Source organism: Zalophus californianus, chromosome 9, assembly GCF_009762305.2.
Source record: "Zalophus californianus isolate mZalCal1 chromosome 9, mZalCal1.pri.v2, whole genome shotgun sequence".
Lineage (NCBI taxonomy): Eukaryota > Metazoa > Chordata > Mammalia > Carnivora > Otariidae > Zalophus > Zalophus californianus.
In genome coordinates, this window is record NC_045603.1 from 72,095,707 (window position 1) to 72,115,048 (window position 19,342).

Consider the following 19,342-nt stretch of genomic DNA (forward strand, 5'->3'; position numbering starts at 1 on the left):
GAGTTTTACTATTACATGCCAGGGTGTTGGCCTGTTTTCCTTGATCTTGGGAGGGGTTCTCTCTGCCTCTAGGACACAAATGTTTGTTTCATTCCCCAGATTAGGGAAATTCTCAGCTACGATTTGTTCAAATATATCTCCCAGTCCTCTCTCTCTCTCCACCTCCTCCGGGATTCCAATAATTCTGTCATTGGAACACTTCATGGTTTCACTTATTTCTCTGATTCTATTTTCATGGATTCTGAGTTGTTTTTCCTTGGCCTCCTCTTTTCCCTTTTTATCTATTAAATGGTCTTCCAGGTCACTAATTCATTATTCTGCCTCATTTACCCTAGCTGTTAGATTATCTAGATTAGATTGGATCTCATTGATTGCATTTTTAGTTCTGCCAATTCAGCTTTCATTTCTGCCCTTAGAGATTCTATGTTGCCATTAATTTATTTCTCCATTCTAGCTATTGTCCTCACAATTGCTGGCCTGAATTCTATCTCCAACATCTTGGTTATATCTGAATCCATTTGTAAATCTGTGGCATAAGTTATAATCTTTGAGTCTTTCCTATTTGGGGGGTTTCTGCTTCTAGTCATTCTGTTGACGGGTGGTTGAGGGAATGTATAGAGTCCAAATTACTGACCACAACCCAAGCAAGATGCACCTGTTTTCTAGTGACCTTAGGGTTGCCAGCCTCTTGTTTTCCCAGCCTGTCTTCTGGAGGAGGTGCCTGCCGCACTGTAACTTAGGCAACCCTGTTTGGGCAGAGTTGCCCTGCCCCCTGTGGTGGGGGATGAGCTCAGTGAAAACCAGTTTTGGGGGGGCTTTTGTTCTCTGGCGGCTTTCCCTGGTGGCTTTCTGCATCTCTTCCGAGAGTCAGAGCAGAAGAGACCGTTTCCAACCCTCTGCCTCAGAGCAGAGAGATTGCAGTCTGTTCTTCAGTGAGCTCTCCAAGCTACACTGTCTCTGTTTCTGTCTGTGCTGCTATAAACTGCAGCATTCTGGGTTGTGTGCCCCTCAATAGCGCTCCCAGTCCTTGCCTCTAGGTCAGGGCACATCTCTGCCCTTTGTGCTTCTAAAACCGCCAGTCTCCCCCAGTTCACACACGTGGCCCCGCAGCTCTGGTTTCAGTCTGGGGGACTGCCCTGAAGTCCTTTCCCCACTGCTACTGGTCTGCAAGTCTGTGCCCCATCCCCAGCGTGGGAGGCTATCCCTCACCGGCAGTGCAGGATCCCCATGGCCAGGCTCCCTCCCACTGTCGTTTATCCTCTGATATCTGCCCACGGAATCACAGTTCCCTGTTTCGTACCTTGAAACCAACCACCTGCGATATTCTGTTTGTAGAGATCCAGATCTATCTTCTTACATCTCAGGCTGATTTCGTGGGTGCTCAGAGTGGTCTGATAGATATCCAGATCAATTCCGGGGACCAGTTGGAATAGGGTCCCCTCTCCTCTGCCATCTTTCCCTCCCCACGAAGCCATTCTTAACTGTCTAAAACATTTTATTTAGTAGGTAAACTCTACTTTGAGTAAGTAACAAGATGCATTTGTTTGGTTTGGTTGCATTAGTTTATGGGTGAGAAAACAGACTACCTTTCACTATTTGGTGAATAAAAGCTAAACTCATCCATTTCAAGTTTTCCTATTCTGTAACATTTCCATAGCTAGCGATTTTTATTGGCATGACCTCTGATATTTGATTTGCAAGGAGAACAATGAATGTAGAACGATTCAATTTCAAGTGGAAGTATTATTACCTGGAGGTGGTGGATGTGATGGTGGACACCCTGTATAAAAACAGACACCGCATGTTAGCCTCTAAAGTTATGGAATTGTTTGGGGGTAAAATTTCTAATAACTGAAAATAATTGGCTACATCGCTAGTCTTACAAACAAACTTATTCCTGTCTACCTTCCCATTCTGCTCCTCATGGCATTTCAAATTCCACCATTAGAGAATGTTCCCTTTGAAGCTCAAATTTTAGTGGGAGGGGAATATGAGAGTCTAAAGGAGAAAGGAGAAAACATCAAGGTAAACTTCTCTTGAAATTTTTTTTTGGCAGACACTTCCAATTAATATGACAGTAAAATATATATTCAAAAAGGAAGAGGATAATTCAGATATAGGAAAAATATAAGTATTATTACTTATCCAGTTTTAGTCCTTTAAGAACTTTTATCCTTTTTTTTTAACTTCCTGAAATATTTCAATCTTACTCCATCTCCACCTCCACCAAATGGTTTAAGCTGGCTATATGTTTCTTTTTAAATCTTCACACATCACATATTTTGGTCAATTCAACAATTCACTCAAAAATTTCAAGTTCTATTTCCAAACTTCTAAAACATCAAATTAATATTTTTATTTACCTACCAAGCAAAAGGCCAGCCTAGAAGTAACAGAATGTTTGAGAGGAACTTAAAATTGTTACATGTTTAGGTAAAGGGGTCTCAACAACCAATAGGTACAGAAAAAGAGAAAGGAAATTCGTTAAAGATGTGGGAGTTTGGGGAACAAATGTCTCTCTTTACTGAGGGAGGCTAAGCTAATCCCCAATTATAAATGCTTAGAAGATTAGCAGAAGCCAGCAACAGGAGAGAAATGACCTAACAGACACAGGTACACTGATCAGGAAGTTATATTGCCAGCACTCATTTGTTTGCATTCTAGTTTCAGAGGTTTCCTTGACTTCTGTGGAAGCAGTGACTGCTAAGGGAATAACAAAAGTGGTGACTGGAGAAGCTAGAGTTTGACTTCCGATAAGCTGCTCTGTCTTCTGAGATGTCACCAAGCAAAGTTCATTTATTATTATTTGACTTACCTGTCGTAGAAATTCCAGGAACAGTGGTTGTTTCAAATACTTCCCTGGAGGTACCTAAAATGAAGAGAGGAAAAGCAATGAACTTTTTCTGCTCTCAGAAGAAAAGGTCCTAAGACACCTTCACATGGAACAAGAGTCTCAGAGCACCTTCAGTGTACTAATGCATCTACTAATGCTAGTGCATGCTCTTGTGGCTGAAACATAAGAGCTCTGTCTTAACAACACCCTGCTGACAGAAATGAATTGAATATTTTCCCATGACCATGGTAAATTTCTCACTTATAAGTCACTTTCTCTAAATGATACAAACTTTTTTCACAACTAATTCTTTTACTTCCTAAAATTTGGTTTCCTGGTTCTCCTGTATTAGTTTTTAGGAGAGTTATAATACAGTTAAAAAAAAAAAAAAAAACAGAAAACATCTGTGTTGATCAAGATGTCCTAAAGTCAGCTTGACTAAATTTTAGACAGGTTTCCTGATTATAGGGCCCTGGACTCTCTTCTCTCAGCACATTTACTTTAGAAAACTTGTAGTTGTAAATTCTTTCTCTCCCCTTTTGAGATATAAATCTTCCCCCAGTCTCTGGATAGTTTTACAACCCAAGAATGTCTTCCTCAAAGACCTGGTTCCAAGGTCTGTCTCTATGAAATGTAGTCACTGAGAATAACAGTAACCCTAACTCTCTGTCTCTGCAGAAGCTGGAGCCTAATTTCATTCATTTTTGATCATAAGTTTAGATGCAATTATTTTTCTGGGTTTCTTCCAGTGGAGAATCAGAGTTAACTCACTGGAAATAGATCATGTGAATATAAGACAGACATTCTTTCATTTACTATTCAGATTCTGGATGATTCTGGATCTATCAGCTGATAATTTAGTTGTTCCTAATTCTCTAGCTGGTGAGCCAATTGTCCCTGTCACTCCAGCTGAACCTAAAATAGATTGTCCTGTTGTTCCTGATCCTCCATGGAATGGTCCTGTTTTCCCTGATCTTCCAGCTGCTCATTCTGTTGTCCCTGCTTCTTTGGCAGATCACCCAGTTGTCCGTGATCCTTCTATGGATGGTCTGGTGGTCCCTAAACTTACAACAGAGGGTCCAATTGTTTCTGATTTTCCAACAAATGATAAAGTTGTCCCTGTTCTTTTCCAGCAAATGATCCAGTTGTCCCTGATCCTTCAGGAAAATCAGCCTTCTCATTTTCCAGAAAATCGTTGCTAACCCAAGTGATGGTCCAGATGTTTCTGTCAATTCTGCTGATGGTACAGATGTTTCTGATTCTGCAACAGATGGTCTAGTTGTCCATGATCCACCAGTTGATGGTCCACTTGTCCTTAATATACCAGATGATGATCTAGTTGTTCCTAATTCTTTAGCTGATGGTTCAGTGGTGTCTGAATCTCCAGATGATGATCCCATTGTCCCTGTCACTCCAGATGATGGTCGGTTGTCCCTGAACCTAAAACAGATGGTCTAGCTGTCCCTGATTCTTCAGATAATGGGTAAGTTGTCCTTGAAACTAAAGCTGATGATCCCATTGTTCCCGATCCTCTAATGGATGGTCTTGTGGTTCCTGGACCTCTAGCTGTTCATCCATTTGTTCCCACTTCTTCATGTGATCATTCAGTTGTCTGTGATCCTCCTGTGGATGTTCCAGTAGTCACTAATGTTACAGCAGAGGTTTTAGTTTTTCTCTGCTACTCCAGCTAATGTTCCAGTTGTCCCTGATGCTCCAGTAGGTAGTGCTATGGTCCCTGACCCTAGATGCTGTTCCAGTGTCTCTGGTCCTCCAACTGATGGTCCACTTGACCCTGCCAACCCTGTAGATGGTGTAGACATTCCTCATCCTACAATAGATGGTGCCTTGTTCCTTATCCTCAGCAGATGGTCCAGTTGTTCCTAACCCAAGTGTTGATACAGATGTCCTTGTGAATCCTGCTGATGATACAGATGTTCCTGATTTTACAACAGATGTTCCAGTTGTCCCTGAACATCCAGTTGATGATCCAGTTGTCCTTGATATACTAGCTGATGATCTAGTTGTTCCTAATACTTCAGTTGTTGGTCCTGTCATCTCTGTATCTCAAGGTGATGGTCTAGTTGTCCCTGGCACTCCAGATGATGGTCTGTTTGTCCCTGAACCTATGACAGAGGTTCTAGTTGTTCCTGATCCTTCAGATGATGGTTGAGTTGTCCCTGAACTCAGAACGGATGGTCCCGCTGTTCCTGATCCTTCAGTGGATGGTCTTGTAGTTCCTGATTCTCCAGCTGCTTGTCCAATTGTCTGTGCTTCTTCAGCCAATTGTTCAGTTGTTTGCAATCCTCCTATGGATGGTCCAGTAGTCCCTGACTTCACAACAGAGCTTTCAGTTGTCTCAGATACTCCAGCAAATAATCCAGTTGTCCCTAATCCGTCAGCTAATGGTCCAATTGTTGCTAACCCAAGTGATGGTGCAGTTGTTCCTGTCAATCCTGTTGGTGGTACAAATGTTCCTGAGCCTACAACAGATGGTCCAGTCCTCTCTAATTCTTTAGCTAGTGATCTGGTTGTTGCTAATCCTCCCAGTGATGGTCGTGTTTTCCCTGTCACTACAGATGATAACACAGTTATTCCTGATCCTTCAGCTGATGTTCTAGTTATCCCTGATCTTCCCTCTGATGGTCCAGTTTTTCCTGCTTCTTAAACAGAATTTCTAGTTGTCCTTGTCAAAACAAGTAGTAAAAATATGTGCCATGTTTTAAAGCTGTCATTTTTTTTGTTAACCCAGGTAGGGGCTCATGCTGCTTTCTTTCTCCACTATAGCTTTCAAGCCTCTTCATGGGCACCAGTATATTTCATACCTTTTATTCTATAGTGCAACTTCTTCCTGTTTATGCATTCAGCAATCCTTTATTGAGTATCTTTTGTGTTGTGTAAGTTCTCAGCAGCATGTAAGTATTACTCATTTTACCATCCGAACAACCCTATGGCATATATAGTACAACTTTCCCTTTTGATAGAGTAGAAACTAAAGCACAGATAGTTGAAGTAGCTTTTCAATGATAATGTAGTTAGTAGTTAGATAGTTCTTTGTTCCCATAAAGCATTCTAGCTGGATGTGAGAGACATTTATATGTGCAGACATATAAATGAAATTACAATCTAACCAAACAAACAAATTCACACACAAGAAAAGTGTCAGAGCACTAACAGAAAGTGAGGTGCTATTGAGCAACTGGGATTCTATTTTAGACTATGTGGCCAGCAAAGACCTCTCTGAAAAAAAAAAAGTCTTTTATTTTGAGATCTGATAAGAAGCAGAAAGCTATGTGAAACTCTAGGGAAATAGCATTCCAGGCAGTGGGAACAGCCAGTGCAAAAGCCATAAGACTGAAATGAACTACATATGCTAGAGAAGCAGAACTAAAAGGTGAATGTATTTGGATCACTGGAGGTTACAGGGAGAACATTAGAAGGTGAGGACAAATATATGATTGTTCAAGTTATTGTGAATCCAGTGAAGGAAATTGGACATTTTCCTAAATACAATGGAATATAATTTTATGCAAGGGAATGGTAGATTTGTATATATTTAAAATCCCTCTTTCTACTCTATAGAGAATATATGGTAAAAGGTGTACAAAAGAAGAAAGAAGACTAGTTTGAGGTGATTTCAGGAATCAAGACTATTCATGAGTGCTTTGGGCTAGAGTGATAACGAAAGTATTTGAGAACAGAGGATGGGTTTAAAATATGTTTTAGAAGTAGCATTAGCAACCTTTGTTTTTATGTGTGGGGTGTAAAATAAAGAGAAGAGAGGCATCAAGGGTAATTGTAATTTTTTGTGTGTGAGTAAACTGAATCGGTTATGGCACCATTTATTGATATGGGGAAGAACAGGGATATGGGATTGATATGGGAGAACAGGTTGTGGGCATGAAAATAAACAAGAATTCAGTGTAGGTCATGTCAATTCTGCAATGCCTATCAGACATCCAAATGGAAATGTCAAGTGGGAGAAGCAGACTCCCTGCTGAGCAGGGAGCTCCACACAAGACTCCATCCCAGGACCCCAGGATTATGACATGAGCTGAAGGCAGACGCTTAACTGACTGATCCACCCAGGCACCCCATGAAACCTCAAGTTTATTTTCATCCAAGTAACTTTGAATTAGTATTCTGTTTGAAGTCTTGAAACAATCCCACCTTATCTCATATCCTCTCGTCTTTTAACACTAAGTAAAGCATCAATGTTTGTTTCCTCTATCATCTTCAGCATTCTAAAACCATGTTGGGCTTTGTCTCTTTTATTCTAAGCTCCTACTTCTTCCATTCTATATCACAATTATTTCTACCCTGTCCTGTAGAATCCACATTCAATGATTAGAAAACCTCTTTTATATGCTTAACTATTTTAAAAAATGCTTTTACCTCCTCCTGTCCTTAGCCTAATATGACCAATTCTATAACAACTTGGCATCACCCAGAATGCTCTAGATCTGAGATCCTATTATCAAGAATTCCCCCAAGGGAACAGATGAGGATAGAAACCTTAGATTTGTAGGGACATGGATCTACACAATAGTGTGTGTGGATGGTGCCTGTTTCCAGCAAAGCTTCAGTATTTGGGTATAGCAGCAAATAGACTATTCCCTCCCATATCTTTAATCCTTCTGGAAGGTTCTCTTCCCTACAGTCTGTTATTTTTATCTCATTAATAAAAATAAAGCCTCTGAATCTGTTACTATATTGGCAACTCTTATTCACTTTTTTACATATTCACCAGATATCCACCAGATATTTATCAAGTCAGGCACTGAGCTAGGCACTAGGAACACAAATGTAAACCAGAATAGGCAAAGTGACAAGACCTTCTGTCTCCAGATTGACAGAAATCCACCATGTTGGTGGCCTCTCTCATAATCGAGAATGACTGGATGAAGAATCAACCATCTAGGCCCTGTTTTAGCCCCAAAACATACTCACCCTGTAACTAAAGTAAACACTTGATTTTTCATTTATATGAAAATGTGAATAATTAAATAATCACTAATGTACTGTCAATTGCACAGGGTAGTTATATAATTCAAATAAGTAAATATATGTAAAAACATTTTGTTCATTTTACACTCAATATACTTTTTCTGATTATCATTTTTATTTTTGCAAAAACAGATTAAGATGATTTTACAAATGATATTAAATGATGGTAAATGACTACCTCATATTTTTTATTTTTATTTCATTAAGTTGTATTCAATATATTCAGTAAAAAATAAAGTATAAAAACAGTATTATTTTGTTTTACTAATTACATTTTTCAAGCACTTTTCTTTGCCTATCTCATGAGAAATATTTACCACTCCCCTTTCTTTTTCTCTTTCTTTTTTTCTCTCTGGTCCATATCTTTAGTCCTGTGAAACAAGTTAAGTATTAAGAGACACAAACATTGTTTACTAAGGGGTGGCTATAGCCATTTCATAGTGCATGCACTCATTGCATATTTCCCCATCAGGTGAGTTTTGAGCAAATGAGGTATGTATAGTCATGTCCTATTTGCAAATCAAGAAAAAAATTTTTTTAAACCAATGTGTAGAGATTTTAGGGAGCAAATTATTTCTGAATTTTTAGACAATTCAGAAAGCAATGTTACTGATTATTCTCAGAAATAGGGAAACTGTTCATCAAAGTTCTAGATCACTTTGCTGCCCAATAAGGAACTTATAAAGAAATATGTTAATATTTTAAATTATGACATGTTCTCATACTAAACCATGAAATTTGGGGTGCCTGGGTGGCTCAGTCATTAAGCATCTGCCTTCTGCTCAGGTCACGGTCCCAGGGTCCTGGGATTGAGCCCCGTGTCGGGCTCCCTGCTCAGAGGGAAGCCTGCTTTTCCCTCTCCCACTCCCCCTGCTTGTGTTCCCTCTCTCGCTATATCTTTCTGTCAAATAAATAAATAAAATCTTTAAAAAAACATGACATTTTTTCTAATACTAAAGGTAGTGGTTTTTGTGAAAGATTGCAAAAAGAAAAATTCTAACTTGAATTTAAATATACTTTTTGACATCTAATAACTGTTTAATATCCAGAAGCCTGTTATTTAAGAAGGAAAAAAATGTGTTGAATTCTCAAATATTTCTACTAGGGGAAAATCTGTTATCAATCAATCAAATGCAAAAAGAGCTAATATATCATTTTGTGATTATTTAGTACTTTGAATTTATATGTTGTGCAGGTGATTTTCTGTAGCAATGCAAACCTTAGATGAACAAATGTAACTAACTGGATGTGCAAATGTCCCTAACTCAAAACCCTAAGGACCAAATATAAGATGAAATATTAGATGGTCACTATTACTTTTTTACTTAACTCAGTTACAGTTGTATCAAGTAATATTCCAGTGATTTCTATATTGGCCATATAAGGATACCAGATTCAAAATGTTGCATTAGTCTTATTTAGTAATGGAGAACACCTAAACTGTCAGATCACTGTCATTATCTGTGAATCATGTGTTGCACTGATCACCCAATAGTGTATAAATACTGAATAACGAAGAATTTAATGGCAATCTTTCTAATTGATTCATATAATATTCACATAACTGTAGTGCTATTTTTAAGGAGGAAGGATTTACAACTAAATAAATATTCTACTAAAAAGTCTTTTATAAACACGTTTCTACACTGACAGGTTTTTGTAACATCTTGTGTTTAGCTAATGTCACCTGGTTTATCTGAAGAGCTTGTAGTACCACTGTCTGCAATATTTTTTTGGATCTTCTCAATTGTATCCTCTACAGCTCCTGCCATGATTTCAGTCTCATATATTTTCTGCTGTGTAGCTTCCAACTTGGTCTGTATTTTTAGATAATTTTTTTTTCTTTATTTTTTACTATTTCTCCTGAGTTTTCATCAGTTCCAATTTAACATCTTCTTACTATTTATTTTGATCCTTAGTTTTTTTTTAATTTATAATTCTGATGTCTATAGCTGCAGTTTGTTTCTTTTTTTTTTTTTATTTTACTTTGTTATGGTTAGTCACCATACAATACATCATTAGTTTTTGATGTGGTGATCCACAATCCATTGTTTTCGTATAACACCCAGTGCTCCATGCAGTACTGCCTTCCTTAATACCCATGGCCAGACTAACCAATCCCCCCTCCTCTCCTCACCCCTCTAAAACTTGTTTGTATCTCAAGAGTCCATAATCTCTCATGGTTCATCTCTCCCTCCAATTCCGTCCCCCTCATTTTTCCTTTCCTTCTCCTAATGTTTCTTATTTTAAATTCTTGTTAATGTTCTGTTTCCTCTGTTTCATGACTAGCTTTTTAGTTTGCTTGCTATTGCTGAGAATTGCTAAAAATGTATACAATGAATAGCTTTCTACAGAAATTGGAATTTTATTTTTAATTTATTTATTTTTTGTATTGGATTTTCCTGAAACATCGCAGGAGATCTTATGCAGTGAGGACAGAGAGACTTTTGCGTGACTCGCCAGATTTCTCAGATCAAGGGCTTCCTCTTATGTTGTTCATGTTGAAGGGAAGCTTCTTTTATAAAGTAGCATCTCTCCTTTGTCTTCTAATTCTTACTTACTATCTTATGTACTTACTTACTATCCTGTTTTCTTGAGGCCCTTGGCTTTGAAGATTTTTTTTGTTTGTTTTTCTTGTTTTTTTTTTCTTTCTTTCCTTTCCTTTTTTTTTTTTTTTTTTTTTTTTTTAAAACCAGGCTGCAAGGATTCCTCCACCTTCCTGGTGTCCCTCCCTTGCCTCCAACACAGTCAGCACCTTCACAGGGCTGCCTGGCCTCATTCTGTGAACTTTCCCATCTTCTTTCTTTGAACTCCACATACACAAGTGCTAGGTCTCAGACCTTCTCTCAGCAGTCTCCATTCAGGGTGGAGCCCTTTCCCTCAAGGGGTAAACCCTAGTTGATGCTATCTATATTCCACCACTATTAAGTAATTCTCTATACTCTCCTCTCCTCTGGGATGCCCTGACCTGAATCTCAGCTCCATTATGAGCCCCAGAGCCATCTTCCCCAATGATTGGAGTCTCAGTCCGTTCTATCCCTCTAAACTCCCTAGGTGTGGGCCCAGTGATATTTATGGTTTGCAGAAGGAGGTATGTGTAGATTCTAATGTATGCAGCCACTACTTTCCTAGCTCTTTTTCCCCCCCACTGGTTCCCCATTGAGCTTAAATGCTACCCAATTCTAGGATCATCAGTGCAAATTAAAAATCAGGTTAGTCTAGATCACACACTGCCCAGGCAGGTATGGACAGACACAGCTGAAAACTGAGGACCAGCCTTGTCTGATTTCTCAGGACTTAGAGTTCTAGTGCCTACTTCCCCAGTGGTGCTGCCACCTCCAGTTCCAGGGGTTGGCTTAGACTTGGCTTAATTTTACAATAGAAACACATGTTAGCTAATTAAAATATGAAGTTGATCATGTTTGGAGGATGGCTTGTGAAAAGACAAAAATTTAAAATAAGAGGCTTAATTATTTCTGGTACAAATAAGGAGAGACTTCCCCCTTCCTTTTCTTAGACCATTTGCTTTAAAAATTTGTCATTTCAGATGTTTTCTCTGTCTTTGAAATGTATGTAAATCTTTTAAAAATCTGAAAAGGTTTTTTTCCCAGCTTAATGACCCAGGAAGGTCTTTCTCAAGGCCTTGGGAGCTATCTCTTGGAAATGTAAACATCAAGGGAGAGGGTACCCTTATCTCCCTCTAGGGACAAATCTTCCTCCCTCATTAAGATTGGAGTTTATTTCCCCTCCTATAAAACCAGTTAAGTAACAAATTGTCATCCCAATTAACAGGTGAATTTAGGATAAGCTCTGTATAATCAATGCTGTTTTAAAGTTCCCTTACTTGAGAACCAGTAATCATTTTTCTTGAGAAAAAGTATGTAAAGGTGGTCTGCTTGTAAGATTCCTGTCTATAATCTCTAAGTGAATTGCCCATAATTTGCATCACTTTCTAGTTTAATACTTATTCAATTATATACCTGTTTTTTTTTTTTCCCCCTCTACTGTCTTTGGGGCCTGGGTCTCTGGGTTGAGATAAGATTTTGTTTTCCAATTCTATGACCCCAACAGCTGAAATATGACTGCTCTTTATTCCCATGAAATTGAATATATCCATAAATTCCATTCAACTCACTCATGTTTTCATGTTTTGCTCAAGTTAAAGCATATAGATATAGTCATAGTGCACTGAACATATTTTCACTTTATTTTCAAGATAGAATAATTCTGTTGTTTTTAACTCCAACTAATGAGTTCCCTACTAGAATTTCCTCTTGAGTTCCCATTCCAAGGCTGTCATGGAACATTTCCTTGATTTTGATTCTTTTCTGCCATACATGGTATTTGCCTTTGCATGTATGTAAATATTAATTTCTTCTGCTCAAAAATCAAATTCTAAGGGAACAAGTATATGACTATTCTGTTTTATAGAGCACTCAGTATGATGTTATTCACAAAACAAATAGCTCTTGATTTATTTCTGATCTCCAGTTTTGACATTAAACAAATAATAACGATTAAATTCTTTAGGAAACATTGTCTCTGTCAAAATTGTAAGTAAAGAAATCACATTTCAATAGCCTGGATTTATTCTGATTATGCTCTTTCAGTACCTGGTGTGCCAGAACTGGTTTCACCAACAACTACAAAAGTGGCTGCAAATCCCCTTTCTGCTGATCCTAATTGAACAGAAGAGTGGCACTCAGTCCCCAATTGGATTGTTGGATTTAGCAAATAATAACAAAAGACACCCCATTAATTTGAATCCCAAATGAAAAGGAAACAATCACATTCCAATGGAAAATACTTATACTAAAAAGCATTTCTTATTTATGTGAAGTTCACATTTCAATGGCATCTTGCATTTTTAACTGGCAATTCTAGTCTAAATAAACACTTATGATACAAATGATCAAAATACACCTGTTCAATAGTCATAAAATCACAGCCATTAAAACTATACCCATTGCAAAATTGACTTAAATATCTCATGAAAATTTGAGTTCCCAGGGAAGCTCACGATGGAGCACTGTCAAAATGAGCAGGTGAAACTGCACCTTGCCTGCAGAATTCCAGCTGGCCTGAAACCAGTGAAAGGTGATCTAGTTGGGATGCAATCACCAGTTCCTGTGGAACTTCCAACAGGCTCCCCTGTTACAATTGATTAACTGTGTACTAGGACAGCATATGCATTAATATATATTTAATACAAGCCAATAGTAATTTTGAAGTAATAGTAATTTTGAAGGAAAGATTTGGAGAACTGGTAAAATAAAGATCATCAAAAAATGGTCAATCATTTTTTTAAAAAATTTTATTTATTTATTTGAGAGAGAGAATGAGAGATAGAGAGCACGAGAGGGAAGAGGGTCAGAGGGAGAAGCAGACTCCCCGGGGAGCAGGGAGCCCAATGTGGGACTCGATCCCGGGACTCCAGGATCATGACCTGAGCTGAAGGCAGTCGCTTAACCAACTGAGCCACCCAGGCACCCCAAAAATGGTCAATCATTTTTATATCATTATATTTTTCATTGATATTTGAATAATAAAAATAAATGAAATAAGAAGGGTTCTGATGAAAGATATTTCCTGTTTTGCTTTTGGTTTTTAATTTTAAAAAAGCTATGTCCACTAAATGATATTGTAAACCAATGCTTTGATGGGGACATTTCCCCTCATGGGTCTAAAATGGAATCACCGGTGGGTGAACAGGTAGTTCCATTCAAAACCAACCATCACTCTGTATTGGGAACATTGGTGGGGCAGAACAGATTGTGCTACACTCTGCTTTCAACGTATTTCCCAACAATGGTTCATGCATGTTGCACATCTTTGTTCATGTGTAGCCTCAGTTCTCCTTTGTAGACAAGACAGCACAGCATGAACCTATCCCACTCCAGACGCAGTCGCAGAAGTCCAAAGGCAGCAATCTGGGAATGCCAAATACACACGCTCTGCTATCTATCACATCTGAGCTGTTGTTAGAGAAACACTGCCATGAAACCCACAACAAACAAGGTAGGGGGTCATGAATAGGGGCACTACCAATTCAAGAGAAACTAATCCCTCAGAAGCCACTGGCAAATTCCTTCAAGCCAGGCGTGGCCTGCTCTGAAGCCTCTGTCCCTTGTGTGTTTGTCTTCAGGGTGAAAACAACAACAAGTACAACATGTACAGCAAGTACAACAATACCACCAACACCAACAAAACCAAACAGCTTCTGCAAAAGGGTATAGGTGCTATCACCTCTCAAGGTAACAGGCCAGATGTCTTTTAGCCTGAAAACTACTGTACTGAGCAGCATTGCCTGACACCAGTTGCTGAGCCATCGAGGTGATTCTTTACTGTGAACTCAATTTACCTGCTTTGCGCCCAGGGCTGGTGAAGGTGGGGCCCACTCTGGTGCTGCCTATGGTGCCACCATGCAGGGTCGTGGAATCTGGACGTCCAGCAGCACCTGAGAAAAACGTAAAATGAACTTCTCATTTCAACCATACTTGGACTTTATCACCAAGGGGTGATTTAACTCTTCAGGCAGTTCCCACCACAGAAAATGGAAGCCTGAATCCAGCCATTTTCACTCCACACTTCCCTAAGACTATGTTCTCGTGTAAGTTTCCCCCAAGATTTTCTTATCCTCCTTGCTATTTCCTGGTTGGGGTTGTTGCTACTTTCTTTTGCACAGTCATGTTTTCTACATCTTGAATTGCATCACACGAGGTCCTCCTAAATTTGTCTCGGTGAGGTTAATTTCATAGAAATGGAACTTTCTGCCCTCATCACACTGTCCCTCAGGCATGCTAGTAAAAATGATGAAATGTCACGATGTAGATAATTACATCTACACACATAAGGGAGCAAAATATAAGAATAGGGAATGGCATATTTTCTCTTGCACTATATGCCTTTTTCTTTTTTTTCTAAATTTGGCGTTCCATGGTATTGAGTTAGTTATATATACTATATTCATCCTAAATGATACAGAATAAATGGAAACTACTAACCATACGACAGCCACTCAATTTACCCTGGTCAAAAACAAGGTAAATTCCAGTCTGTTGAGTTAGAGGCTGAAAAGAGTGGGGGAAGCTCAGTAAAATCTTTGTGTGCAGGATTCCTCAAAAGCCATACACTCATATAAATTCTTTCCTAAAAACCCAAAGTTCCAGAGAAATTTTAATCAGACATAATTTACTTACATAGAAAACAGAATATAATATACTAACCTCTACTGAAAGCTTCACTCTCAAGACCACGAGCTGTTCCTGAGAAGAAAAAGTGAAACGACGGGCCAATTAGTGACTCAGACGGGTGAGCCACAGACTCCTGATTAAGGCCCGGTCATGATCCCATGATTACATTACAAGGGATCCATTCATCTCCAATAATTGTGAGATGAAACCCCGAGGCAGGCTCCAAGCTGGTTCTGGAGACTACCTCAGTGTCTCTCTCCCTTCTCCCTCTGCCCTCTATGCCCAACACCACAAAGAAGAAAAAAGAACACAAAAGAACTGGGCTCAGAAAAGTTAAGTGATTCCAGCAAGATGGTTCATAGTCTGTGACAAGGCTGGGACTGGAAGCCAAGTCACCCAGGACCTCGGAGTGTAACCCATATGTCATACTATGTAACATGCCTCTGTGTATCCTGAAAAGCCCCTTGTAGTTTTCTTAGTACCCACTCACCATATTGATGGAATTGGTATACCTTTGAGGAGAAAAACATCCAACAGAATATCAAATCAGTAATAAACTGTCCTTTCTTGACGGCTTCACACAATGGATATGATAAATACGTTAAGTAGTGTGAGAGAAGTTGGAGGGGAGATTTCTCAATATTAGCATCAAGCTTTAGTTGACAGGCATGGTCAACCCACTGGCAAGCACACTCCACCAACAGACCAATACAGATCTCATCTTGTCTCACTGACAAGAGGGTTAAATTAAATTAAATTAAATTAAATTGGACATGGTTAAATTAAAGTGTCTGGATGCAAGGATCACGCTGAAAGACTCTTTGGCCATGGCCCACAGAGACTCCCAAGACTAGAATGATGGAGCAGGATAGACCCCGCTCCTCCAAAAGATTCTGGCACAGATTCCATTTACCAGGATAGGTTTCGCCTTTGGGGAATTTCAGTCTTTTTCATTTGAGCTCCTTCACATTGAACACAACCACATTTCATGAAAAGCAGCACGATCCTGTGGAACAGAAGCCACTCTCCTCTGAAACGTCCACATCTCAACAGACACTGATGCACATGGGGTTCAGGGGAACACAGTGGCTCACCATAGATACTAGAGCGCACATTGCAAAGCTTTCCCGCACATGAATGAGAAAACACCTGTCTGGGCTCTTCCTTGTGATTGGGTGTGGCTATCGGGGCAACAGGCTCACTTTCTTTTGGGAAGAGGATCTCAAGGACCCATATTTAAACAGGGTCCAAAGACTTCTCTAAACTCCATCCCAGACGGCAGAATTGGAGGACATCCCAGTTGGGCTATTTTACTGTAGGTTGCCCCCCACACCCAAACCCCGGCCCTCCCACAGGCCAGAAATCACCTACAGAAAGCACAAGTCAAAAAGCCTTGATCCAGTAATCATAATATGGGGAAGCTTTTACTAACAGGAATATAGAAGAATCCACTTTGCTTCACCCTTCAATTATCAAAACTGATGAAGCATTCTGCTTCTCCTTAATTTTGCCATCTATAACCAGGGCCAGTACACTTGATATTTCTTTCTATCACTTACAGAGGAATTACCTGCCTACAGTCCTCCATATGGTCATTGCTGCGTCTCACATTCTTTGTCACCAAGATATAGCTGCTCCTAGGACGAGCTGCCTTTGACGAAAGTGTCATAGCTCTGTGCACTACAAGGGAGCAATCCACTTGAAAAACTGTCAAAGTAACCGAGTCCATTTATTCTTACCCCATGAGAAACTTAGGTAAAATAATCTCATTCGCTGTATTATTTTACCTTGTTGATTTTTCAACTCATAATGCAGTGAATGATTGAAATAAAATAAATAAAACTGTCCTGCTCCGACTAAGATTTTCTGATTACTGGAAGGATCACGTCAGATCCTATACAAAAAATGATTTTGCCATTTGCCCTGAGCAGATGACATTTACTTAATATACACGACTCAAAAGTCAGCTACAGGAGTTTCCAAAAAATGTCCCACAACAAGCAACCAGTTTGGTAGTACAGAGTTGGGCGACTGTGCCAAATTACCCTATTTCTGCTAAAAGTGACCCCTAAGGTCGTTTCGAATCCAGGAAGTATTATGTGTCTGATTCCTGCAAAAATACCAAACGCCTCGGCTAAACTCTAACTTCATTGGCACAATGAATTGCTCTTTAAAAAACGGCTCGTGCTAAGACAGTGGATGTGACTGAGGACCCCCTGGGTCTTCCACTATGCGGCACTATCACAGGCACAGTGATTCTTTTCTCAAGTCCTGTAAGGTCGATCTATAGCCTTCCCACGCAACAAATGAGAAAACGTCGTTCAGAGCATAGGAAGCCTTCAACAAGTTTTAGGCAGCTGGGAAGGAGAACAGGTGGTATCGAATTCTTATCTTTCAACCTCTCAATCCCACTGTGCTCAGCTAGTTCTCTCTCATGGCCCGATGGAATTAGGTTCTTTCTGTGGTGGATGCTCTCTTAGAATAAGCTCCTTATACCAAGAGAATTCCTATAGAACTTCTACATGTAACAATCTGAGGATTTAATATTTTGAAGAAAGAAGAAATGCATTTTAACACGTCAAATTTATAGGTCCCAGAAACCCACCTTTTCATGAGAGTCGCCATGGCTCTAAAAGACATTTTCCACTCAGTCCCCCTTGCCTCTCATTGCTAGGGATCTCGTGATGTCAGCTGCCGGTGACCGAGTACTCAGTTGAAAACCGACACTCACTCAATATTTGGAGCTTTGCTAGAGCAGAACAGATTGTGCTGCACTCTGCTTTCAACGTATTTCTCCTACAATGGTTCATGCAATTGTTGCACGTCTTTATTCATGGTCTAGGCTCAGCTCTCCTTTGCGGCCAGAACGGCACAGCATGACCCTATCCCAGGCGAGGCCCAGTCTCAGAAGTTGAAGGGCAGCAATCTGGGAATGCCAAATACACCCTGCTCTGCTATCCATCACGAATGAGCTGATGTTAGAGCAACACTGCCATGAAGCCCACCACAAAAAAGGACTGGGGATCATGAATACGGACACTACCAACTGAAGAGTAACTAATGCTCAGAAACCACTGGAAACTCCCCGCATGTCAGGAAGAAGATGCATTCCACCATGCATTTCCATACCTCGTTTACTTCCCAACGTGGTACCTGGGGCAGTTGAGGCTCCACTTGTCTTCTCACTCCCAGGTGTTCTTCTGAAAACCTCTGCACTTTCTGGGGTCGCTGACAAACAGTGGGGAAAGGGTTTTACTTCCACAGTGGCAGGATTCTGCATATCCGGCTTCCCGGATAGGACAGAATTGAGGTTGCTAAGTCCAAAGCATCTTTGTAGGACTCCTAGCATGTCTGCAGCTACATATCAAATATCCATCTAATATCACCTACAGTTCACCCTTGCGGTCGATCTGTGTCATGTTCAGTGCCAGTGCCTAGGTGCTAAAGGGTAAATATATATATCCTGACTTGTCTGATCTCCCTGTGCATGGCGCTCCTGGGCTACGTTCCATGGGCGTGCTGTCTTCTTTACCTCCTCTGGGTGCTGCAGTAGGGCTGCCGGGTCCTCCTGAAAAGATACAGAACATTGAAAGTCACCCTGAACTGACATCAAGTCATTTGATCCGACAGAAGCCCGCATGCGTCGCGAGTGTTAGCATTCCCATTTAGCAGACTTGGCTCGCTGACATGCACCGGGCCCCCCAGTTAGTGGGCAGCCGATCCAGGAGCCAAACCCAGGCAGTCTCACCCTGGACTCTCGACTCTAAAGGTGCATCTCAGAGCATCTGTGCCAAGAGAGCAATTCCCTACAATTTCCAGTCGGCCCCATTTGGAGGCTTTGGGAAAGGGCCATAACGGTAGAGAAATGACATTTTACACAGCAAACCCCAAGAGAACATATGCTTTTACTTAACACAGTCAAAACCCCTGTGTCAAGTCGCTACTCAGTTCTTAACCCAGCACGAAAACACAGTTCTGGATGGCACTCATCGGTACACCAAACTGGCAGGAGCCGTGCTACAAGCCCCAGTCCCTATTCTGGCCCGACAGCCAATAGACGGAGCTGACTGACTTGTCATCTTTCCGCAACGATTCGGACCCACATGTGTGGAAATAGACACTAAGTAGTCTTTCCCATCACCCTTCAGTGAATTCACTACTCTCATCGGAAGCACAACCAGTTGCTTGGTTTGGGCTGCTGTACACGTGACCTTTGAACATGCTAGGGTCGTGCGCTCATGAAGTCCTGCCCAGAAACTATCTACCACAAAACTTTAAAGCAGGAAATTGGCTAAGGGAAAACATAGGGAGG